General features: G+C 36.2%; 1 protein-coding gene across 1 annotated transcript in view; it reads right to left on the bottom strand.

Annotated features, from left to right (window-relative positions):
* Nucleotides 1-14,710, bottom strand: part of LOC124294604 — a 71,257-nt gene extending 56,547 nt beyond the window's left edge. Inside the window, exon 1 of the mRNA XM_046740548.1 lies at nucleotides 14,687-14,710. The gene's annotated coding sequence lies outside the window, so the exon portion shown is untranslated. The remainder of the gene's footprint in view (nucleotides 1-14,686) is intronic.
* Between the last annotated feature and the right edge of the window lie 400 nt (nucleotides 14,711-15,110).

The raw sequence follows: 15,110 nt of genomic DNA, 5'->3' as shown, positions 1-15,110 counted from the left end.
ATGTAGGCGAAAAAAAGCGGAAGTTGGGCAGAGTCTAAGGAAATGGAGAAAGGGGGAGGGGGAAGGGGACGCGTATAGAAAGGGAAGAAGGGAATATAATAGGCTATGCGAGGAGAGAAAAAAGAAAGAAAATGAGGGATTCATAAAAAAAGCAGCGGAAGCAAAGACAGAAAGCAAGGTATGGGAGATAGTTAATAGGGAAAGAAAGAAGTGGAAGAGGGTGAATGAAGAAATAGGAGATCAGGAGTGGAGGGAGTATTTCATGGGATTATTAGGCGGGGTAGAAAGCAAGGTAACAGAAGGCGGGAAGTCGGTAAATAGGAAGGGGGACGGGGAAGGGGAGCTGCAGAGGGAAGAGATTAAAAAGGTGATAGGAAAGCTGAGGGATGGAAAGGCACCAGGGGGGGATGGAATAGTTAGCGAGGTATGGAGGTATGGGGGGGAAGAAATGGAGCAGTGGATATGGAAAACATGTAACAGAGTTTGGGTGGGGGAGGGCTGGCCAGAGGATTGGAGGGAGGGATTGATAGCGCCGATAGTTAAGAAGGGGGAGGGGAAAAGGGTAGAAGAGTATAGGGGGGTGACTTTGATGCCAACTCTATATAAGGTGTATGCGATGGCATTAGCGGATAGGTTAGAAAGAGAGGTAGAAGAAAAGGGCTTGATACCACAAAACCAAACGGGTTTCAGAAAAGGCATGGGCACCATTGACAATATATATGTACTTAATTATTTAATCAATAGGCAGGTGGGAAAGGATAAGGGAAAGATGGTGGCGTTTTTTGTGGACCTGAAAGCTGCTTTTGATTCAGTGAACAGGAAGGTGCTGTGGGAGACTATGGAAAGGAGAGGGGTGAGGGAAGGGCTAAGGGTAAGGATAGAGGAAATTTACAAGGAAACAAAGAGTCGAGTAAGGAGCGGGGGAAAGCTAGGAGAGGCGTTTTGGACAGCGAGGGGGGTAAGGCAGGGATGTCCGCTCAGTCCGCATGTGTTCAACCTGCTGCTGGCGGACTTGGAAGAGGAAATGGGGAGAGGGAGAGGGGTTGGGGGGGGTGGAGTTAGCCGGCGGCAGGGTATGCACTTTAGCTTATGCGGATGATATAGTGTTACTAGCGGAAAGTGAAGAGGAAATGGAGGTAATGATTAGGAAGTTAGAAAGGTATATGGATAGGAAAAGGCTGACGGTAAATGTAGGGAAATCAAAGATTATGAGATTTAGGAAAGGAGGCGGTAGAAGGAAAAACATAGATTGGAGATGGAAAGGGAAAAAGATAGAGGAGGTGAAAGAGTTCAGCTATCTAAGGTATAGAGTAAAGTGCAACGGGGGACAGGAAGCACAGGTGAAAGAGAGAGTACGGAAGGCAGGGGTAGTAATGAGGCAGGTATGGGGAATAGGAAAAAGAAGGTTTGGGAGGGATTGGGAAAAAAGGATTTGGTTATTTGACAGGCTAGTATGGACGGTAATAGAGTATGCATCGGAGATATGGGGGTGGAGGGAGTGGAGGGCGGTCGAGGCGGTACAGGATAGATTTTTGAGATGGACATTAGGAGTGGATGGGAGAACACCGGGATATCTAGTAAGGGAGGAACTACAGAGGGAGAAACTAAGGATTAGGGCAGGGAGAAGGGTATGGAATTTTGAAAGGAAGCTGGAGAGAGGGGAGGGTAGCGAGTTAGCTAGGAGATGCTGGGAAGAGATAAGGGACAAGGCAGAAGCTGGGAGGCAGGGATCGAGGTGGGAAAGAGAAAGGGAAAGTTTCTTTGCGGAAAGGGGAGCAGAGAGTAGAGAGGTAGTCGCGAGAAGGGAGAGGGGCGAGATGGAGTTTAGGGAAATAGAGGAGAGAGAGAGGGAAGAACAGAGAAAAGAGAGGTGGGAGAAAATAAGGGAATCGAGGTACAACAGATGGTACAGGCTAGTGAAAGGAGAAGGGTTACCAGGATATCTGGGAAAGGGATGGGGAGAAAGCAGGTGGATAAGGGTGGCAAGATTTAGGTTAGGAAGCGAGATGAAGGAGGCAAGGTACTGGGAAGAAGAGGAAAAGAGAAGGTGTAGGGTGTGCGGGGGGGAGGAGGAAACATGGGAGCACGTATGGGAAACGTGCGTAGGCTGGGATAGAAGGGAGGAAAGCTGGCAGGAGGTGGTGAGGGAGATGTTAGGTGAGGAGGGGGGGGGGAGAAGTCTGGATGAGAGAATTGGAAAGGATCAGGGATGTACAAGAGAATGAAAGAGTGAGAGATGAATGGGAAATGGAAGTCGATTAGGATAAGGACGAATTAGGGAATAGAATAAGGTAAAATAGGATAAGGTTAAGTAAAGATAAGGATAAAAAGTAAAAAAAGGATAAGAGGGAAAGTAAGGGAATGGCAAGGCAATGGCACAGGACACAGGCAATCAGAAATTAAGTAAGGATAAGGTAGGAAGTAAGAATTAGGGTAAGAATAGGTTAAGAAAACATGTAAAAAAATATTGTAAAGGAAGAGGAAAAGGGAAGTCCTTGTAACCCCAAGGGGAACAATAAAGATTACATACATACATACATTATTCGTTCAGGAAATTTGACTCCAATTAATTAGACAGAAGCTGAGTTTCTCTATAATGAAGTAATGTAATTTTTTATTTACATGTTACTTGTTAACATATTTACAAGTTTTCCTACCTGTAACAAAGAAACGACATTTAATGTCATTAATTACGATGTTAACTCCTGACTACGAACTCTTACTAATAAATTCCTTAGTTAATTATTATGTGTAACGTTTCACGTTTATCACGTTAATTATGTATCCCGTTTATCCTTTGATTCTGTGGTATGTATCGCGATCTACGTTAATGACGCTCGAGAGAGCGCGGCAATATTTAAATGACGGGAATACATTTCCTTTACATATAAAAAAAAAATATTCCATATTGAAAACAATAACTATCATTGCTTTATCAAATTAAAAAATTACAACAGTTGAATATCTGTAATCAATTTGACGTTAATTTTAAATAATATTTTTAGGAACAACTTCTTGATGTAAAACCCGATTATTTATAAATTTTTATAAACTTGAGACATAGACGTAAACAAAAATTATAGAATTAATGAAAGACAAGAACATTGGTTTTTATTTTTGCGTTATTATTGAGAATTTTTTGAGAGAAATCAAAATTTTTAAAGATTATTCAAAAATTTGTCACTAGATGGAATCTGTCATGTAAAATTCTTATGCTGCACCCAGGGTCTCACGTACAGGTCTGGACAGTCAACCGACCAACCGACGAGCCCGATAGTCGGAGAGTACAAACAGATTGTAGGTACCTACCACCATGGAGTAGAAGGAAGGAGACAACACTCTGTGATAAAATTTGTCCCCAGTTTTGGGGTAACGTAAGAGGAATTGTCTAAATGCGATTTGAACGCCTCTCACGGAAAAAAGTGAAATTTTCGCTAGAAAATATAAAAATAAAAAGAAGGGTAGTGATCATAACCTATATATATATATATATACTCCGTAAATTCGTAACATACGCACTTGGTGTAAGTGAAAACCAGGAAAATCGAGTAAATGCCTTTCGGAAACCGAATGACTCAAAACTTATCAAAAGGTGAATATCAAGGTGCAAGAAAAGATGTAAGTATCATTGCAAAGAATTGTTCTAATATATGTATAATGTAAAAGTAATAGTAATGTCAATTATAGGTTATATTGTGTGCAAAGCTTATTACCTGTTCAATAAAATGATGCTTGTGCACCATCCACGACTTCATGTTACTCTTACGACTATAAAAAAATACTATTTCCATTAAATCTAAAAACATAAACATGTGTAAGCTATGTTTTGTTGGAGGTTATGTTTGCATAGATAGCAGTCTAAGTAACGTCTCACTCCACAAGACCAAGTTCCCGGGATCTTCAGTCTTCACCAAGCCCATTCATAGGACAAGGACGGTTTTTTATCAAACAGCGTGGGTATACATTAAAAAATTGACAGAAATGCAATGGAAAGATGCTTCTAATGTGCCATACCAATTTAATGTGAGTTCAGTAAATACAATTCTGTTTACACCGACTGCTTGAACCCTATCCCTTATCTACTATTTTTCTTAAATATTTGTTCCAGCTTAATGGGGTCCTTTCCCTTTTACAGTCTTCGTCTCGTTTTTCCCTAATTCATTCCTTCCATTTTCACTATTCCATTTCCTCAAGAGCCCCCGCCAGAGTGTTATTCGCAGCCACTCGTTCCTAATGCTCTACTGTATCGCATTTACACGAGGGCACACGGAAACTGCGGAAAACTTGGCCGATACAGTCGGCTATATTTTTACCGAGTATCAGGTTTGCACCTGCCAGGAACTCATAAATAAACACTGTCTCCCACTGGTGAAAATGAGGTAGAAGAGCTCTGAATATTCAAAGTGGATTTGCCAAATTCACCTACAATGGTATTAGTAACAATGAGAAATTGTGAAAATACATTTAGCTTCAAATACTTACAAAACAATATAGAATCAGTGAGCTTGCGATCTGAAAGATGGTGTTATACCAGAGGTAATGAATCTTTTCTTGGTTTTCAGAAAATAGAACACGATGCGACGATCAGAAAAAAAGTCGCTGTTCGCGCTGACTCAAGTGTACAGATTTTTATTGCAGATGAAATTATGCCATTTTCAAAATATATTAAAATCAATAGTATTCAAGAATTGGGTAATTTTTTAAAATCTGTGGATGAATCTCCATAAGATACTGCGTTTGGCGAATAACTTTAATCGAATTATAATAATTTTCAATGAATTTCCAAGATTAAGTGCTACTATTATAGTCATTTTTTAAACGCTTGAATATTGTAAAAAATTTGTACTGTTTTGAGCCCTGCTTTGCTTTTTTCATCGGCTATCATGAAATTAATTCCAACTGTAAACATACTCATTCACGCTGCTTCGTCAACTTGGCAGAAATAATGTACCCTCTGGTATATTTAACATTATATAGAACGCTTCATAAAATTCGATAATCAGTCTATGTATTTATTATTCAAGAATCATTTGTTTAATAATAAAGATCTTACACAGGTATATGTCTTTTGCTTATTGTTATCACAATTTATTACTCAAACGGTGGCACTGTACATGAGTTGGAGTGTTGATATATTCTTCAGTCAATTTGACAGCTCGCTCTGCAGAATCTACAAGTAGTCAATGATTCTGCAGAGCAAGCTGTCAAATTGACTGAAAAATACATCAACACTCTAACTAAGCACGAAGATCAAAAACAGTATGTAATTCAAATTGTAAGTGAATATAAAAGAAATTTCCAAATGTCACTAAGAAATGTTCAATAAAATAAATTGTGTTCATTAATATGTTAAAAATTTATAAATCCTGTCACATTTTTTTTAAATAAATTGCAAAATTTTAAGAGTAACTCAGATTCTAAATTAAATTTTCTAGTTATCGGAATATTTAACACTAATTTTACTTACAATACAGTTGATTAATACAGGCGTTTTTTTTAGGACCATAAAAGGGTTTGTAACATTTTTTAAAAAAGAACGGTTAGAACAAAAATTCTGAAAAAAATGGTGAATGCTTTTTTAGGTTGTAGAATCATATAAAAAATAATGAAGCAAATTGGCGGGGGTCATAGAAAATGTCCTCTCAGTTGGCATGGAATACCTCATATATACTATATATATACTATAATATATACTATATATACACTATGTATACATATGGAGTAGATACAGGACACCGAAAACCCAAATCGAATCTGTTCCATATCACGAAACTTATTCCGGCTCTCTCTCTGGTTAATGAAGAAGAAAACGATAAGCCAGAGAAGTCATGATACTGTGTGATCATTGTCTTCCCCAGGGGGGGTGATGTAAAGGAAATGTATTCCCATCATTCGAATATTGCCGCGCTCTCTCGAGCGTCACTAACGTAGATCGCGATACATACCACAGAATCAAAGGATAAATGGGATACGTAATTAACGTGATAAACGTGAAACGTTACACATAATAATTAACCAACGAATTTATTAGTAAGAGTTCGTAGTCAGGAGTTGGCATCGTAATTAATGAAATGTCGTTTCTTTATTACAGGTAGGAAAACTTGTAAATATGTCAATAAGTAATATGTAAATAAAAAATTACATTACTTCATTACAGAGAAACTCAGTTTCTGTCTAATTAATTGGAGTCAAATTTCCTGAACGAATAATAAACACATTATATATACATACATATATATAATATATACATACATATGTATATATGTATATATATATATATTTCCATATATATATACAGTTTATGTAGAGCTGCGTAAAAATCAAAACAAAAAGAGTAAAACATATAAATAAATTCATTATTTTTGCCAAAACGTGGTTCTTATTTTTTAGTTCTATGGCGTACCGTTATCAATAATCTTCAAACTTCATGACGATGTAGGGTAATATAAAATGGTTTCAAAAAAGTTTCATAGTTTTGCGAAAATTGTATCGTGGTGAAAAAATTAAATTTAAACACATACAATTTTTTTTCAAGAATCTCATAAAGCTATATAGCTCTTAAACTTTTTTTAATAATATTATCAGTTCAGTATCACATAAATAGTATCACATTTTTTTCCGCTAAATAATTGATATGACTCTTTCATGTCGTCTCATGGCCGGGTCCGTCTAATTGGGCTAAAAAAAAGTAGTGTACTATACACTCTTAAATATGCTACATACCTATACGTAGTCTCTAATGTGCCTCTGCGACGAAATCTGTAACGAACATTATCAATGTGAAACATATTAAAAATAGTATCAAAACATATTAAAAATTTAGAATAATCAGTTCAGTCAATCTTGTGAACATTTTCTTTTTTCTTTTATTTTAATATTTTGCTATTTTTCGAATACCAATTGTGTTAACGATGAGGGCGTTGAGGATCTTGTTATATTATTAGTACTTACATATCTACTAAGAATAATTTAAATATGTTTCCAGGGCCAATTGCATGACCATGCTTATACCCCTAGGACCTTCGTTAGAAAGTTATTCAGCTCCGAAAATATGTCAGAAACCGATATTCAAAAAAATTAATATCAAAGTCATTGAATTGCCACAATAATCATGACAAACCATACATCAGATCCAAAATTACCAGGGTTTCAATTAGTATTTTGGTATTAGTTTCTTAAATTAATGTGGTTGAAACGACAGTTGACTGCTAACATGCTATCAAATATTTCTTCTTCCTAGCCGAACCATTTGAGTCTGCCATTCAACCGATCCTTCTTCAGATGCAAAATAGTTTTTGAATGTTTCCCTCACATCTATATCCTCGTTCGTTGCATTACCCTCCACATTTCGGATTTCTTGTAATGCTGAGTGTCACCTTCCACATGATGAAGATGAGTTCCGAAGACATCTTTTCGTAGAAAATTATGTAGGCAACATGTTGCCAATACGACATTGTCCACGTGTTCCGGTGTCATTTTTATCCGTCTTTGATAAATTCTAAATTTTTGTGTTAAAATTCCGAATGCATTTTCGGATATTCTTCATGCGCGGGACAATCTTTAATTGAAGATCCTTTTAACTTCGTCATCTTCGAGTTGATACCCTGGATACGGACGCATAATATATTTTTTCAAAGGAAATGCCTCGTCACCCACAATTACATGAGGTACTGGCTCATTAGTGCCGGACAGAAGCTTAGCAGGTGGTATATTTAGTCTGCCATCATATATTGCTTTTCCAAAAGCGTAGTTAGCAAAAATCCCCCCATCACTGTTTTCACCGTATGCACCGACATCAATTGCAATAAATCGGTAGTCGGCATCCACAAGTGCCATCAGCGCAATGCTGAAAGTTTTCTTGTAATTGAAGAATAAGGAACCATTGTTATCGGGCGGCTCTATCACAACATGCTTTCCGTCCATGGCACCGATACAGTTTGGGAAATTCCATCATTCGTATAATCGCATAGGTGTAATGATTGCTCTACTTGCAGATAACTATAAGCTCGCACGTGTCGCTTAAGGGATCGTCTCAGTGTGACACTCCGAAAAATCACTGATTTTCGCGAATTTTTTTTTTAATGTTCACATGAACTAATCGGTCCGGTTTTTTTTTCATAAATAAATACGTTTATGAAGAATACAAAATGATTTTTTTAAAGTTTATTTATTGAGTGCATCATTGTTGTATAAATTGTTGTAATTTCACGTGAAAAAAAAAGGTGCTGCACGGTTTCCACGATGACGGCCGCAATTTTGATCTGAAAAAAAAATTTCAAAAAGATTATTGATCTGTAGGAAAGTCGCTATCGCGCTATGAAGGGTTTTTTTTTTCAAATTTGACAAAATGGCGGCGGTTTGAACAAAAAGTGTCGAATGTGGCCCTTTTTTTCGACAGTTTTTCGTAAAAAAAATAGGAAGTTTTCAAAAAAAAAAAAAAAAAGCTTCCATAGCGCGATAAAGAATGACGTTTAAAATGTTCTCCCGAAATTGGAACTGGATATCTTTAAAACTCTTCCTTTGAGAGTGGAAACCGTTTTGAAAAACACCATTCTGAGAAAAACGCGTTTAAAGATTGAAGTTGGAAAAGTTTATATAAATCGTTTACTTACGATCAATCGGCGATGCCAGGTCTTGATTTTTTTCTTGGGGGTTTCTCTCGTACGTCTATCCGTGGTGGATGTCAAAAACGAACTGAAATGCTTGGACAGTTTATTCTGCAAGGTTATAGAACCTAAGCACCTTAGTACTCGCGCAGGTGGAAAACCCGTTCCCTTTCTACAAGAAACGCTGTAGCGACCGTAATAATTTGAATTTCGATTTAAAAATTTGAGAGAATGTTTAGAACAGTGTATACTATACGATAATGCAAAAAAAAAAAAAAAATTTTTTGAAAATTTCACACTGAGACGATCCCTTAACGTTTGAGGTTTCCCCCAAGACCACTGCATGGTTTGATTCTGCAAATACTATTCCGAGAACTCAAAAGCTGCACGCCTTTATTTCATCAACCAAAGGACTTCTTGTAAAAAAAAAAACTGGTTCTAGCGTTAATGCTCACCGTAAAATTGTCAATATTATGAAATGAAATTTTTTTTCCTTCATTAAAATTTTCCATCATTTAGTTGAAGATTATTATTAAAAATATGGATACAATTATACAAAAATACTATTCAATTTGAAAGTACTTATGCGTACGTAAGTGATATTGAAGCAATTTTACTGAGTACGTTTTTTTTTGTGCAAACCAATCGACCCCGGCGATCTCAGCAAGCTCCCGGTACCACGCTCAGTGCGTCACGTATGCACTTCAATTCATCCATCTCCTAAGCTAATATAGATCTCATTTTGAAACTTTTATTATATTATCTACAAACTTGAAGCTACTATAGAGATTTTTTGAAAAAAAAAAAAAAAAAAATGGCTGAAGCTATCAAAATTCTGATTTCAAATGTTTACTTCCAGTTTTTCACAAGAGAAAAAATCAAATTTCGAATCTGATTTCATAATTGAAAAGAACAGTCAATTTTCTATAGAGGCCACCATGTTTAATAATTCATTTTGAGTTTGTTCAATTTGAAAAACTGCTAATAACAGTCTACATTTAATTACGTAAATTCTTTAGAAGCCCCGTAACTTTACAACTATAGCTCACAGAAAAAAAAAGTGTGTGTTTCAACTCCGACGCACGACTGGAGTTTACTTCTTACGAACGATAATTATGATATATATCGAACAGAAAAAGAGAGTAAATGAACGCATCTTCCAAAATGATAAGAGAAACAAACATATATCTGTAATTACTCGGATCATTTTAACTTTAATCACTTGATGATTTGTTTAATAGTACATAAAAATACACGTATCAATGCATAGAGGTACAAGAAAACTTTAAAATCAAAACATTAAAAGTTGATAATTACGTTGTTGTTTGTGTACGTTGTATCAACACAATAAATGCCACTATATGTATTTATTATACAGCATGCATACCCTGTACTCGGCAGCAGCATACAAGTTGCGGCAGAACTTCGTAATACGCAGGCACACAACACACACGTACAAACATCACACATTCAACTCTCAGACCAGAGGTAGTGAACTATACAGTGAGACTACGAAGCATCGCACCAAGAGGAGACCCCGAGTATAGGATACGCTGTGTAATGTATTCCATCTCATTCTTTTGCACATTCAATCCTACAGATATATATGTTTGCCTCTTTCTATAACGCCTGAAGTTTTCGTGTTACACTAGTGAAATGCCTCATATTCCAATAATATATTATTCATTGAATATACTGTGCCGTAAAAAAATCAGGCAATTTATCAACATAGATGAGCTTCATTACTGCTTTGATAGAAATGATACAGGGATAACTTGGAAGAAGCGGTAGTATAGCGTAGTGGTCAGGACATGCAACTAGTATTGCGAAGATTCCGGTTCGAATATCGACTCGGACATAACAATCCGAAGTATCACAACGGACTTTAAATAGGCATCTTAATCAACGTTAGGGAAGAAAAATAGGTTACAGTAATCTAAAAATCCTGCTTTTACTTCAAAATTAGGTTTTTCTATCTAGCATATCAACTACACACATGGTACAAAATACGTCAGAAATGTTTCAGACATGTTTCTGATACATTTTTCAAATGTTGCAATGAAATACGAAATGCTTCATACGAAACAGTTCAGGAACGTCATGGAAATATTTCTAATATGTCACCGAAATGTTTCTGACATAGTTTAGACATATGTCAGCTATATAACGTAAGTTATAAATTCAGGCATGGACATGTTTTGAAAATATTTCTGTTATGTTGCAATGAAATGTAACATGTTTCGAAAGAAATATTTCCGAAACGTTTCTGAAATGTTTCCTGCTGTGTGGGATATATGGGGCATTTAATGACATCTCGATCAAGAATTTTAGTCCATGTCTCAGTCTGGCTTGATAATTTTTTGCATTTTTGTCATAATTTTTTGACTCAGCGCATCTGAAATATAAATTAAAAACTTGAAAAAAAAAAAACACTTTCTAAGAATAGGAAAAATTCAGAAAAATCTTATGAAATGTAGTAAAATTTTTGTCGCCTATCAAAAGATAGAGATTTCATAACTTCAGAAGATAAATAAGTAAAATGGAAAAAAAATCATTTTTATTATTGCTTTGCATTTAATTGACATAAGAATATATATAAAAGCTCGTTATGATATGGATCGAAAAATTCTTCTTCAGATAAATATTATGATGAGACTTTACATTAATTTTCATGTCAATTAAATGCAATCCAATAATGATAATTTTTTTTTTTTTATTCATCTCTTGACGCTACCGAATCTCTATATTCCAATAGGTGTTAAAAATTTAGTTATATTTTATAAGATTTTTCTGAATTTTTTCAGATTTCAGAAAGTGGGCTTTTTTCCAAGTTTTTAAACGTACTCCGGATACGCTGGGTCGAAAAATTCTGAAAAATTGAGATTATTTTTTTGATGTGAAACATCTATAGCCGCACGTAAAACAGATTTCTGGCGTGGCGACGCAAGCCGTGGCGACGCAAGCCGTGGCGACGCGTCGCCACGCTATATGATGGTAGTACGGTGTGGCGACGCGTCGCCGTGCGCAATCGACTGTCCATTGTATACTCCCGGAGTGTATACAGTGTTTTGTTTTTGTTTACTACAGTACACATAACCTGTGTTTTACTTGAAAACAAATTTTTATAATTAAAGTGTGCATTTATCTGTGCATTAAGCACGTGTATATTTGGTGTGTTTTAACGCCAGTAAATGTAAAATCTACTTTCTTAGTAGATTAAAATTCACATAAATTTCATTGCATACAATGTTTTTAAATTGATTATTAATTTTAATTAATTTTAATTTCATTCTAATTAAAATTAATGCATCAGAACAATTGCTTAAAGAATAAATTTTATAAAGACTGATAAAATTGTATTTCAAAATCATCTGATGGCGTGTAGCGCACGAATGTTTTTCTTATTACAAAATAATGTCGATGTTTCACATCTGCCAGGCGTCCCGTGACGGCTCACATTTTTTTCGTCATGTCTCTCTATCTAATAAAAAAGTTTCAAACAAATGAACGTAGAAAAAGATTATAATAACAATAGTAAAAAAAGATTATAATAACAATAGTATACGCATGAAGTTGGCGGTGGGGTGAGATACCGAAAACAGAACAAAAAGCATCTAGCAAACCCTTTGACAGCTGTCATCGGCTGTTTATGACAGTCTTTGACAAATATCTTTATAGGTATCTGTTTCTGACGCGCAAAAAATGAACATGCAAACGAAAATTATAACGATGATTCCCGACAGGAATTGTCTTTTTCGCGCGTTGGCGTATTGTGTATACGGCACTCAAGATCGACACGCAGAGGTGAGACTGAGTATCGTTTCAAATATAGTGGATAATTGGTCTACATTTGCGGGTTTTATTACAGGTAATGAGTCAAACGGTGCTGTGATTAGGTGACCTGGTGATTACAAATCACATATGAATAAAAATGCAATATATGCAGCTGCGGAAATTTTTAAGATATGTTAAATCGAGTATCGCGAAGAACAAATTCATCCACACCGGATCGGATCACAAAATGGAACACAATTCTCGCTACTCTTCACCGGTGACGGAGAGAGTGGACACTTTGATGTCTTGCAGAACCAAAATAAAATTCAGATAGTGAGTAATAAGTATGAAAAGTAACAATCAAATAATAGTAAATCTAAATATATCACCGAACAGTCAAAAGGACAGCCAGGATTTACGATGACAATGGAGAAAGGAGGAGTTTCAAGCAGCAGACAAGGCGATGAAGATGGTGGATGGTCGGAAGTATCACAAAAGAAAGAGGAAAATAAAATTGTAAGTGCGAAGAACCAAATAAGCCATAGAATAATATCCACCAAATATTCGTATAACCAGGAAAGAGAACGACCAGGATCGATGTTGACCACAAGAGAAAGAGGTGTTTTGCGGAATGAACATCAACGCAAATATAGAGAAAAAAATAATATAAAGAAGGTGATTTTGGAGAATAACCGGCAGAGCGGCAGTAAAAATAATTCAACGAAGGGTGTCGAAGAATTAGAAGAATCGATTGCGATGATTGATTCGGAAAATAAATCGAGAGGACGACCAACCAATGTGATGTACATAGAAGAGCGAAAAATTAGACGACGGGAACAGCAGCGAAAATATAGGGAAGCGAACAAAAAATATCATACTGGCTTTTCAAACAACGAACAGAAAGGAGGAGTTTCAACCAGAAGACAAGGCGATGAAGATGGTGGATGGTCGGAAGTATCACAAAGGAAAAAGGAAAATAAAATTTTAAGTGCGAAGAACCAAATAAGCCAGAGAATAATAATAAACAAATATTTCTATAACCAGGCAAGAGGACGACCATGATAGATGTTGACCACAAGAAAAAGAGGTGTTTTACGGAGTGAACAGCAACATAAATACAGAGAAAAAAAAAATATAAAGAAGGTGATTTTGGAGAATAACGGGCAGAGCGGTAGCAAAAATAATTCAGCAAGTCAAGGAGATAGACAGATATCAATAGAGAAGGAACACCAATTTTCAACCAACGAATGGAAGCTTAGATTGATGAAAAAAAGAAAAGTAAGCACAGAAGGAATTGAAGTGGACAGCAAGTGCAGGACCTGTCATTAAATCAACATGAAGGAATTCGCCTGTCTACTAGACAATGAGTAAGGAAATAGTGAGGCGCGCAGCGCCGAGTGCCCGAGGCGCGTAGCGCCGAGATGGGGTTGGCGCGCGAAGCGCGCAGGGGCGAAGCCCCTAGTACTTCTATACAAAAAATTATTACACCAATCGGAGACATCGACTTAGAATCTTGATCGAGGTGTCATGGAATATCCCGTATACATGAATTCCATTATTAGGGCGTTTGTGTTGCAGATTGTACGTGGATTTGCGTCATTTTTTATGATTCCAATGTTATTATTTTTTTATGATCACAACTTTACTTTTATGTGTGACGCTATCTTTATCTTGACTTGGAAATAGTCTACGATATTCCGAGAGATTCATGTAGGTACTAACAGGGCTTAGTTTGCGAGAAATTATCGTGTACGTTTGTATTGATTTTTGTGAGAAATTATTTTGTCTTATTGTTAGTAAATCCGTCATTTGTATCAATGAATAAATAAGAATAATTACATACATCGTGTGCGTTTTTGATACACTCCAACGTCGTCATTTATGTTAACAAGTTAAAAAAATTAATATGATGTACGCGTTTTATTTTGAGAGTACACAGACTTACGTGATTCGCGATATACATATAGAGTATGTTGCACAGTTATATGTTCTGAAGTATATTGAGACATTGTACGATCCGAATATTTGAAAACCTTCCGACACGCTTACCCATTCGAATTAACGATCGAAGCAAGAGCAAGACCATTAATTATGTATTCGTACATATTTTGTGATAATATATTTTTTCAATATTTAATATCCATCAACAACGTTATTACCTGCATGTGGAGATTAACCACGTAGACTCATTTTCATACTATATATATATATATATATATATATATATATATATATAGAAAAACAATCAGTTATACTCGGCATATCGACCATTTCAAAGCTTGTAAAAGTTTTATCGGTATTCATACCTTTGACAAGATTAATATACACAGTGATGGTTCAAGATTTTCCTTGTATTCGTTAGATTCTTCCAATTCCTCGAAAAGCGGCAAAACGCTGTCGTAGATAGAACCTTACGAGGAGCGGAGCTGCACCGACAGTCAGCGGCAACGGGCATGTGACTGCCACTCTTCCATACGCAAGGTGGCAACGGCTACTTTGCTCTATGTATGCACATATATTGAGAATATCGACCTACCCATCCCACTAAGAGACGGTTGAAGAATGGGGGTGTGACCACGCAAGACTATTGGCTTTCCTGACTTCAGGTGCTAGTGAAAGAAGCGATATGTATAAAAGTCACCAAAAGTCGCGACTTGGAGAAATCCTACGTTTATCAGTTGCAGCTCTTAACCCTTTACTAGCCGTGTCAGGTTTTTTTAACGCCAGTAG

Source organism: Neodiprion lecontei, chromosome 1, assembly GCF_021901455.1.
Source record: "Neodiprion lecontei isolate iyNeoLeco1 chromosome 1, iyNeoLeco1.1, whole genome shotgun sequence".
Taxonomy (NCBI): domain Eukaryota; kingdom Metazoa; phylum Arthropoda; class Insecta; order Hymenoptera; family Diprionidae; genus Neodiprion; species Neodiprion lecontei.
The sequence above is the reverse complement of the archived record's forward strand: the minus strand, read 5'-3'. Positions and strand labels throughout refer to the sequence as shown.